Source organism: Macrobrachium rosenbergii, chromosome 8 (assembly GCF_040412425.1).
Source record: "Macrobrachium rosenbergii isolate ZJJX-2024 chromosome 8, ASM4041242v1, whole genome shotgun sequence".
Classification (NCBI taxonomy): Eukaryota; Metazoa; Arthropoda; class Malacostraca; order Decapoda; family Palaemonidae; genus Macrobrachium; species Macrobrachium rosenbergii.
The window spans coordinates 45,386,846-45,398,597 of NC_089748.1; the positions used below are offsets into that span (position 1 = coordinate 45,386,846).

Below are 11,752 nucleotides of genomic sequence, written 5' to 3' on the forward strand. Positions count from 1 at the left end.
CTATTGTGGGAGAGGTTGGGTAAGGTAGAGGTGGGAGAGAGATACTTCCTTTTATTAAAGAGAGAGAGAGAGAGACGGCCTCTACCTTATTGAGGAAAAATAGAGAGAGAGAGACCTCTTATTAAGGAAAGGTAGAGAAAGAGAGAGAGAGTGGGGGCGAGGTAGAGGATGAGGGAAAGACCTCTACCCTATTGAGAGAGAGAGAGAGAGAGAGAGAGACCTCCTCTTATTGAGGAAAAATAGAGAGAGAGAGAGAGAGACCTCCTCTTATTAAGGAAAGGTAGAGAGAGAGAAACATCCTCTTTAAGGGAGGAGAGAGGAGACCTCCTCAATTTCTTAGGGAAAGCAGCAAACGTGCAGGTGGCTTTTGGTTGTGGTCGAATTTGCATAAAGAATCTTGTCACATTTAATTTAACCAGGTACTGATAACGATGGAAACAAGGTAAAAAGCTAATTGTTGAAAGAGAGAGAGAGAGAGAGAGAGAGAGAGAGAGTATCTTATACACAAATATATTTTGTATCACTCCTACTCCGTCAAGTTTATGAGACATCGAACATAGCCTAGCACTCCACTTTGTCAGTATTATGAACACACACATTTCAGCACCAAGTTATTATATGCTGAGGTTTCTCTTCTTTCCTGCGCCCAAGGTTGTCGATGCTAATGTTGAAATACTGAATAACTTTAAAGGACGCTTTTTAGGTGTAAAATGAATGTAGTTTTTTATCAGCATATGTCTTCCCAAGGGCATAACTTCGTGTGAAGGCAAGAACACAATGAAGACTTGAATTGCTAAACTGGTGAATATATTTGGTTCATGAATTGGCGATGAATAAAAAAGAGTTCTGTTTATAATTCTTCGCAGATGTTAAAAAATTATCTCAGTAAATCAGCTTCTGTGATCATAGCAGGAAGGCCCCGTAGGGGGAGGTAATGCACCTCACGCGGTGCACTGTAGGCATTACTTAAGGTTAAGGTCCTTTGCAGCGTCCCTTCGGCCTCTAGCTAAAACCCCTTTCATTCCTTTTACTGTACCTCCGTTCATATTCTCTTTCTTCCATCTTACTTTCCTCAACTGCGAGGTTTTCCTCCTGTTACGTCTTTCAGACTTTTTTAATCTCAATTTCCCTCTTAGAGCTGAATGACCTCATTGGTCCCAGCGCTTGGACATTGCTTAAATTTCATGTTCCATTCCATTCCATTGTAGGGAGGGAAACTTAGATTTAAATACCGTATTATGAGTACTGCAGCCCATATAAAGTAAAACATGGGTGCTTTAGTTCTGATCAGTAAGTTGGGTGTAAAAAAAAAAAAAAAAATTGCGCAGCCTGGCGAGAAACAAGGATTTAATTGCCGTAGCATCTAATTACCAGAAATGCGAAATTTTAAGGAAAGTTGATACCTTTAGGTAATAATATAATAATAATAATTATTATTATTGGTTTTGTTAAACAAAATGGCAGTTTCATCAGCATTTATTTTACATAGTAAACGCCCAATTCGTCTTCTCATTTGCTTTTCTTGCGCTGGAATGGTTGCAAGCAATTGACCGATATTCATTTCCGGTGGTTTAGTGATGTGTAGGAGGTAGTTCTCGTGGGGCGTCGGCTAGTTTCGCCCTTCTCGTTAGGGCATCATTCAGGGCAGGATCGCAGGATGCAATGGCTGTATTAATGAAGGTCTTTTTCCTAATTATTATTATTATTATTATTATTATTATTATTATCGTGTGCTTCTTTCTTTGTTTCTTGGAAAAAATGGAAAAAATAAAAAAAGAAAATTCGTGTAAGGAATCAACCCTTTTTTGGAACGGCTTATTTTGAGGGACGAAAATCTGTGTGGGACAAATTCTTGTTCAGAATGAATTGTACCATGAGACAAAACCCAGCTGAATGAGAGTTTGCTGTATATTCCGGAATAAAAAAAACTGTATAGAGCGGATTCCTTCAAGTGGCGGAATACCGTTTGGTACAAATCCTAGTTCAGGTTCAATTGTGCCATTGGACGAATCTCTCTTGAACAAGAATGCCATGGGACAAATCTCTCTTGAACAGGAATGGATCAGGTACCGTCACTTAAAGAAAGTAAACATTTAATGATGTTGCATTAAAAGGTGGGTCAAATTCTTTCGACCTGTTCCAGCAATGTGCAGCTTCAACCCTGTCCTAAAATGAGAAGCCTCGTACCTCGCAAACTCATTTAATATTGATAAAGAGAAAGATGAATTGCCGTCAGATGTTTTCTCATATTATTTTTCCATGTGTTGGTCGCTGCCCAATTCATTATTAGGCCCGTCACTTCAAATTTCGCAGTCGGCAAAATGAAAGATGGTTCGACTGACGTCAAAATTAACTTATTTTTGCAGTGACAAATGCGTCCTCCATTTATCAAGGCGCTTGAGGTTAATGGAAAAACGACATACACTTGAAGTGACTGTATGATGGAAGCTGTCATGTTTACATTTTGGGAGATTCAGAGAATTCAGGAGGTTTTTGTATGTCCACTGCTTGGGAGAAAGTAAGAGAAACATTGTAGCCTCGAAGAAAAAAGTTTTGTAAATGTTCTACTTTTAGAAAGATGGTGAGTTAGCTGGAGTTCATGCTCCAGAGAAATAAATTTCAGCGGATAGAAATATGTGGACGAATGTTTTTCAGGACTGACATTAGCAGATAATACTAAAGATTCTGACGTCATTATTATTATTATTATTATTATTATTATTATTATTATTATTATTTTAGTATATAGGTGGTAGACCCTCTTTCAAACATATAGTGTTGAATGTTATTGCTACACCATCCGCATTCAATTTGTATAGAGTTTTCTGTCTGTTCCACTTTTGCAAATGAGAAATATGAATTATTATTATTATTATTATTATTATTATTATTATTATTATTATTATTATTATTATTATTATTATTATTATTATTATTATTCAGAAGATGAACCCTATTCATATGGGACAGGCCCACCAATGAGGCCAGTGACTTGAAATTCAACCTTCCAAATAATATTATGCTGTTCATTTGGAAGAAGTGATGTGACGTAGATTGGACCATATATATCTTTAAACAAAGAAGGCAGAGAATTGTAATAATTCTTATAAAAGATGCTTTGCGGAGCGATCATTAGTCCTTACATGTCAGAGAATTACTCAGAGAACCAAGAGTGAAAACAAAAAGAAAATAATGGGTGATGTGTTCACCAAATATCCCATACGTGTGCAAGGGAGTAACTTTTAAGAATCAATATAAGCAAATTTACTTTTCCCATAAGAGGGGAGATGGTCCCATTTTTATAAAACATCACTGTCTAAAAAGGAGCTGGGAACATTAAGATTCAGGGTTTAAATTAAAAATCTGAAAACTCCCAGAATAAGTTTTGGTGCCAGTTGCATTATCCAGTTATGCCCAAACCGCATTAACTTCGCAAACGCAACTGAAAGTTTCTTTATTTCTTCCTAATTTTACGTTACTGAGACGATGGTCGAGATGAAATAACTAAAAACAGAGAACAGTGCAGAAGCGTGGTTTTAATCTTTCATGATGTGACGCAGATGTTAACAGTGTTTTGTGTAAAAACATCTGCTCTGTAGACATCTACAGTCTTCAGAACAGAGTTTAGCGACTCTATCTTACCCTCTTTTGTCAAGCGTTGGAATTTCTTTCTACCACCGTGTTCCCCAATTTTGCAGTCTTCCATTTTGTAGGAGTTTGGTAAATACCTGTCGCAGAGTGAAGCTTCTGTTTATTTCCACCTTCTGTCTCGTGTTTTGGTCAGGCTTTTAATAACTAAAGAGTGGAGAAAACGCATACTGCAGTTAACCTCCCAGGAAGAGAACTTGACTGTACCTCCGTTCATATTCCATTTCCTCCATCTTACTTTCCACCTTCTCCTAACAATTGTTTCATAGTGCAACTGCGAGGTTTTCCTCCTGTTAAACCTTTCAAACCTTCACTCTCAATTTCCCTTTCAGCGCTGAGTGACCTCATAGGTCCCAGTGCTTGGCCTTTGGCCTAAATATTTTATTCCAATTCCAGTGGGAGTAGTATAATTTTTCATGATTTATTTAGACATTTAATTCACAAACATAAACGAATGATTCATTTCCTGGTGTATTTACTTGTAAACATTCCTTGGAGTAAATGTCCACAAACGTTTATTTATGTACAGTATACATACAGTACACATGACACATGCGTGTACACATGTATGTTTAAGTAGCTAATTCCTTCACTAATGAATTACGTGAAGGACTTCCCGCACCTGTATTTTATGGGTCGAAATTATGGGGAATCTGTCAAGAGTCCAGTCATTAATTTGAAGCTAAATAAAAATGTACACTTTTCCGGCAATAAAATCGGATCTTTTCTCTGGTGCCGATATAATGATGCTGTTGTCAGGTTTATAGAATCATGATATTGCATGACTCGCTGCAATATTGCAATTGTGCGCGCTGTATTTATCGACTGTGTCAAATTAACGGTGATTACGCGTTTCCATCATAGCTATAATTGGGTCTCGGTTGCAAATACTGGAAAAATGGAATTAAGAAGAGACTCAAGAATGAATTTAACTTGGACTTCTCTCTCTCTCTCTCTCTCTCTCTCTCTCTCTCTCTCTCTCTCTCTCTCTCTCTCTCTCTCTCTCTCTCTCAAATTGCTGAAAGGTTATACAGATAAATGACCTCAGGTTATTAAACTTAAATCTCTCTCTCTCTCTCTCTCTCTCTCTCTCTCTCTCTCTCTCTCTCTCTCTCTCTCTCTCTCATTGTTGAAAGGATATACAGATAAAGATATACAGTTAAATAACCTCATGTTATTGGTTATTAAACTTAAATCTCTCTCTCTCTCTCTCTCTCTCTCTCTCTCTCTCTCTCTCTCTCTCTCTCTCTCTCTCTCTCTCTCTCATTGCTGAAAAGATTTGCATTTAAGTAACCTCAGGTTATTTGTCATTAAACCTCTCTCTCTCTCTCTCTCTCTCTCTCTCATTGCTGAAAAGATTTGCATTTAAGTAACCTCAGGTTATTTGTCATTAAACCTCTCTCTCTCTCTCTCTCTCTCTCTCTCTCTCTCTCTCTCTCTCTCTCTCTCTCTCTCTCTCTCTCTCTCTCAAGACGCTTCATATCCTTTTTTAGATATTGTGCAGAATTCAGGAAAAAGAGAGAGAGAGAGAGAGAGAGAGAGAGAGAGAGAGAGAGAGAGAGAGAGAGAGAGTAAAGGACCTTATCTAAATCCATCAAATAAGAAATTCCTTTTACCCGTGCCAAAGGTTCTACGATAGCGGTATTGGCAAGACCCCAGCCTATAAATTTATGCCACTCCGTTAACTCCAGCTCCCTAATTCTTTTTTTATTTATTTTTTTTAGCTCCGGAACTTTTTTTTTTTTTTACTCCAGAGCGCTGGACCAAGCGAACGATGAACACAAATGAAAGAGGAAAAAATTATGGTGATTGTTTTTCTGTTTAATTTAGACGTTTTCTGTTACTTTCATTTTCTGTGAAGGAAAACTGTTGTGCCGGCTTTGTCTGTCCGTCCGCACTTTTTCTGTCCGCCCTCAGATCTTAAAAACTGCGGCGGCTAGAGGGCTGCAAATTGGTATGTTGATCATCCACCCTCCAATCATCAAACATACCAAATTGCAGCCCTCTAGCCTCGGTAGTTTTTATTTTATTTAAGGTTAGTTAAAGTTAGCCTTAATTGCGCTTTTGGCAACGATATAGGATGGGTCACCACCGGGCTGTGGTCAAAGTTTGATGAGCCGCGGCTTATACAGCATTATACCGAGACCACCGAAAGATAGATCTATTTTCGGTGGCCTTGATTATACGATGTATAGAAAACTCGATTGCGCCGAAGACACTTCGGCGCATTTTTTACTTGTTATAATTATATTGCTTTGTGATTCGTGATGTTGACTTAATAGCTAACTTTCTCACGGTTTTATTTTGTTTTTATTAATTCAAATTGTAATGAAAAATTAAAAAAAAAAACATCAGTTTTCCGAACTGTTGGCGATTTATCGAAATCCTTTGCATAATTGTTTATTAACCGCAATTGCACTAATAACATAGGGCTTATGAAAGTAGAAACTGAATTATCATATTGACTTCAGACTTTCATAAATCAATTCCAAATCTAGATTCAAAATTAACTGCAGCTAAGAGAAAAATAAAACATTATAAAGGCCAACGTCGTGTCATGCTTCCCGTAAGGGGGTGGCGCCATCAGTGCACCTCACGCGGTGCACTGTAGGCATTACTTGAAGGGTTCCTTGCGGCGTCCCTTCGGCCCCTAGCTGCAACCCCTTTCATTACTTTTGCTGTACCTCCGTTCATATTCTCTTTCTTCCAATTGTTTCAAAGTGCATCTGTAAAAGGTTTTCCTCCTGTTACGCCTTTTAAACCTTTTTACTCTCAATTTCCCTTTCAGCGTTGAATGACCTCATATGTCCCAGCGCTTGGCTTATGGCATAAATTTCATATTCCAATTCCAGTTCCAACGGGCACTGTTTTATCTGGGTTCCTGAGTATATCATTAATAATTAGTAGCATTCTCCTATCCTACAATAACAACGATGACAATCATTATAAATATAATTATGAAGATGACATTATACTAGTGACAATGAGATGTTATGTAGGCGATTTGCGTCAGATTGTCATTCGATTGGGAATACAGAAATCTTGTTACTAAACCTCTCTCTCTCTCTCTCTCTCTCTCTCTCTCTCTCTCTCTCTCTCTCTCTCTCTCTGCTGAAAGGATTCACTGATAACCTCAGGTTGCACTTAACTTATACCTCTTCTCTCTCTCTCTCTCTCTCTCTCTCTCTCTCTCTCTCTCTCTCTCTCTCTCTCTCTGTTAAATATATTTACAGATAACTTCAGGATATTGAACTTTGATTCTCTCTCTCTCTCTCTCTCTCTCTCTCTCTCTCTCTCTCTCTCTCTCTCTCTCTCTCTCTCTCAGCCGCTAATGCTCCATGTAATTGATAATTGCAGACTCTTCAGTAGCCCAATGCTTCATGAAATTTCAAAGCCCGTCATTAATATATTGGGACTATTGATCAGTGCTGGAATCTTTAGCGGTAGAAATTTATAAATTCATATTTTGGAAATTTATATTTCGGGTTGTTTGCGCTTCTCATTTTCTTCAGTTACTTGCTTTTAAGCGTTGATGATGAAGGGAAAATAATATGTTATTAAGTCCGGGAGGAATGTGGAATCTTCCTCTGTGTAGTTACGTAAACGTAGAGAAAAGTGTTGTAATGTAAAGTAAGCTGACGCCAACAAATTATAATAAATCTGTCGTGACACTCAGATAAATATTATGTATATATACCATACATGTACATTTTCATATATATTTTTTATATGTTATTATTGCTCTTATACAGTTTCCTGTTTGGTTTTCAAGTCGTATATGATTTATCACATATTAACCCCATATATATATATATATATATATATATATATATATATATATATATATATATATATATATATATATATATATATATATATATATAATATGTGTGTGTTTGTGTGTATATATATATATATTATATATATATATATATATATTATATATATATATATATATATATATATTATATATATATATATATATATATATATATATATATATATGCCAATCTTTAGGAATGACAGAAAGGGAGAGAGCTCTGCACTAGAACTGGGTTCCAAAATAACTGTTGCAATTTGAAATGATATTTAATCAGTCTGAAATAAGCGTTCAATAAGTCTTGAAATTAATGATTAATAAGTCTGAAATAAGCTATTAATCACTCTGAAATAAGCGATTAGTAAACCTGAAATTAGCTGTTAATCAGTTTGAAATAAGCTATTAAGTCTGAAGTTAGCAGTTAATACGTCTGAAATTAGTGATTATTCAGTCTGAAACAAGCTATTAATCAGTTAGAATTAAGTTATTATTCAGTCTGAAATAGGCGATTCATAAGTCTGAAATTAGCAATTAATCAGTTTGAAATAAGCTACTAAGTCTGAAATTAGTGATTAATTTGTCTGAAATAAGCTATTACTCTGTCAGAAAGAAGCTATTATTGATTTGTAATAATTATTATTAATATGCAAGAAAACCACTTACTTTTCTTTCATAAGGCTAATTTGACAAAGCATGGGAGTAACTCATTTTTATCTATAAGTATTATAAATCAATATTTGTAATTATTTATGATTTTTGTTATGAAGCAAAACTGTAGCCAGTGTTAGCTGATCTGTCACCAGACACTGTCTTAAATAAATATTCCCAATAAAGAATACTTTTATTTAGTTTTCTGTAAACGAAGACTATTGTGCCTGGTTTTTCTGTCCGTCTGTGCTTTATTCTGTCCGCCCACAGATCTTAAAAACTACTGAGGCTAGAGGGCTGCAAATTGGTAGGTTTATCATCCACCCTCCAGTCATTAAACATACCAAATTGCAGCCCTCTAGCCACAGTAATTTTTATTTTATTTAAGTTTAAAGTCAGCCGTAATCGTGCTTCTGGCAACAGTATAGGATAGGCCACACCGGGCCATGGTTAAAGTTTCATGGGCCGCGGCTCATGATACCGAGACAACCGAAAGATAGATCTATTTTCTGTAGCCTTGATTATACACTGTAGCGGCTGTACTGAAAACTCGATTGCGCCGAAGAAACTTCGGCGCATTTTCACTTGTTTTTATATACAAGACAAAAAATAAGGGAAAAATAACTAATATTAAATGAGTCCTTTTGAGTCACTACAAACCTCTATCTCTGCTTCCTGGTTCTGTTAGGCCTCTCTCTACTATTCTGCATTTCATAATCCTGTTAGGCCTTATCTCGTAGTGCCATTTTTAGGCCTGTTTTTCATCCTTAAATTGCCCTCCACGATTCCTTTCTCTCTGTAGAGAGAAACTTTAAAATGGCAGAGAAAGAAGCCGAGTCACTTATCCCACTGAAAATATTAACTTGATGATTTGTCAGCACCGTCTTTAAAGTGACGAGAGGGAATGAGAAGCATTACCACATTGCTTGTGATCGTAAGATTGCGCAGCCATAAACGCCCGTATGTTCCTCCTTATCCTGTCAGCTTTGGCGAACTTTAAGTTTTTTTTTTTTTGGCACTTTCGGAGAGCGGTTCCCAGTCAGTCACTTGCGACTCCTTGAGTAAATTTACTTCTTGACATTATTGTTTGTTGTTGGAATAATGCAGTGGATATATATATATATATATATATATATATATATATATATATATATATATATATATATATATATATATATGTGTGTGTGTGTGTATGTATGTATATATATATATATATATATATATATATATATATATATATATATATATATATATATATATATATATATTGATATTTGTAATTTAAAGAATCTGAAATCTAAGCAACTTATCTAATTGAAACCTAACACGAGTAATATGAATATACTGTATATATGCACAGTGAAGTTGTGTGGCCATTTTGTGATATAGATATGTAAAAAATATATATATACATACATACATATATATGTGTGTATGTGTATATACAACTGATTCACGAAGAGCGTAATGTGATGAATGTTAGTAAAGGACCGTCTGTCGAAAGGCCTACCTAGCAACCACTCCGTTGATTCATTTCTCCTTCGTTGCATTTGCCTTTATATATATATATATATATATATATATATATATATATATATATATATATATATATATATATATATATATATATATATATATATATATATATATATATATATATATATATATATATATATATATATATATATATATATATATATATATATATACCCAATGTAGCACGAAGGGGCGCGTGCTTGAGAATTTTGAGAATATCACTAAACCCACGTCAGAAGGTGAGTGACAACCGGGACTTTAAACTAGTACTTTCGTAGTTTATTCTACATTTTTAATCGTCCATCAACACAATGATACGTGCTTATGACGCCTGCTTTCATTGCACGTACGTGCACGAATGCGCCAGCGTATACACGACCGCTAAAATTCAAACAGCGACCATCATGAGCTAGTGGTCGCTTTCTCAGAGTCTAGTTTTCTCTCGGTTCCAATCTCGAGCCACGACTCTTCTCCGTCGTCGTAAATACCCGTCGTATTGTCTGCCCCGTCGTAGACAGGGACCCACTGGAAGTCGTAGATAGAGTAAGATAGCGAAAGAGAAAGTAACTCTCTCTCTCTCTCTCTCTCTCTCTCTCTCTCTCTCTCTCTCGTTAGAAAGCATCCGACAACTCTACCTTTCGCTCGAGGAATGGTCATTGTGCTAATCCCCGACACCAGAGGGTGTATAGGTGTGTGTTGATGAGCACCCCCCCCTTTTTTTTTTATAGATCCTCCTCGAATTCTTGGCCATACGGGGAGGGGGGTGGTGGGGGCATGGATTGGTAGGATGGGTATTCCCACAAATAACTCCTCATTCTTCCAGAACGTAATCACTTTCACCTTTATGGGCCACAGGGTGCCTTGGGACATCCGAAGAGGAACCGAGGGAATTGGGAAGCCTTTGCTATGCCCACCTCCCGTAAGCCGGGATAAGGAGATTTTATGGGCACGATGGCGTGCTGGGTATTATTGGGGCGCTGGATATTAACTTCTATCAAATATCACACAAGGGTATTAACTTGTCTGATTTCATAAAGTGGAAAGAGAGAGAAAAGTTTATATATATAGTAACAAATTTATCACTTTCTGGTTTTTTTTATTTGTTGGGGTTGTATTACTTTTTGTTTTGTTTTATATCTTTAATTCAGTGCTGCTCTTTCGTTTTAAGTTTTCTGAAAAGAAAACTTTTGTGCCGGCTTTGTCTGTCCATCCGCACTATTTTCTGTCCGCACTTTTTCTGCCCGCCCTCAGATCTTAAAAACTACTGAGGCTAGAGGGCTGCAAATTGGTATGTTGAGCATCCACCCTCCAGTCATCAAACTTACCAAATTGCAGCCCTCTAACCTCAGTAGTCTTTATTCTATTCTAGATTAAAGTTAGCCATAATCGTGCATCTGGCAGTTTTTGAAAATATACAGTACTAATAACGTAAAAAAAAAAAAAGTTATTTTCTAGGAGTGCATTTTCATCGTTATTTTTTATTTTAAAAATAAAATAAAAAATAAAGATAAAAATGCATTCCCTAGGAAAGAACTTGTTTTTTTACGTTATTAGTATATTTTCAAAAACTAAGCTTAGGAAGCACTGAATTCGGCTAAAAACGAAAAGAAACAAGTAAAAACTGCGCCGAAGTTTCTTCGGCGCAATCGAGCTTTATGTACATCGTATAATCAAGGCCACCGAAAATAGATCTATTTTTCGGTGGTCTGTATAATGCTGTATGAGCCACAGCCCATGAAACTTTCACCACAGCCCTGTGGTAACCTGTCCTATTTAGTTGCCAGATGCACGATTTTTTTCTTTTGTAATAAGTGATCTCTTCTTTCCGTGTTTCCCACTAACTTCTGGTACTTCGTTGAAACGAAAACCGTGTTATTTGGAAGCTTTCATTATTATAAGTCAGTAGCCACTGTGGTGGGCTTGTTCTGTATAAGTACTGTCCATCTTCTGGTTGATAATGATTAAAAAATAATCACAGTAGCAGGAGTCTTAAAATGGAGAAACAAATCCACAGTAATGTATATGTGCATATATTTAAAGATACATAAATTTAAAGGTAAAGCTGTACAGAAAGCTATCTTTACAGTTTTACCTTTAAAT

General features: G+C 36.2%; 1 protein-coding gene across 2 annotated transcripts in view; it reads left to right on the forward strand.

The window, feature by feature from the left end:
- Positions 1-11,752, forward strand: part of LOC136840777 (cuticle protein 8-like) — a 151,160-nt gene that overhangs the window by 97,281 nt on the left and 42,127 nt on the right. The window lies entirely within an intron of this gene.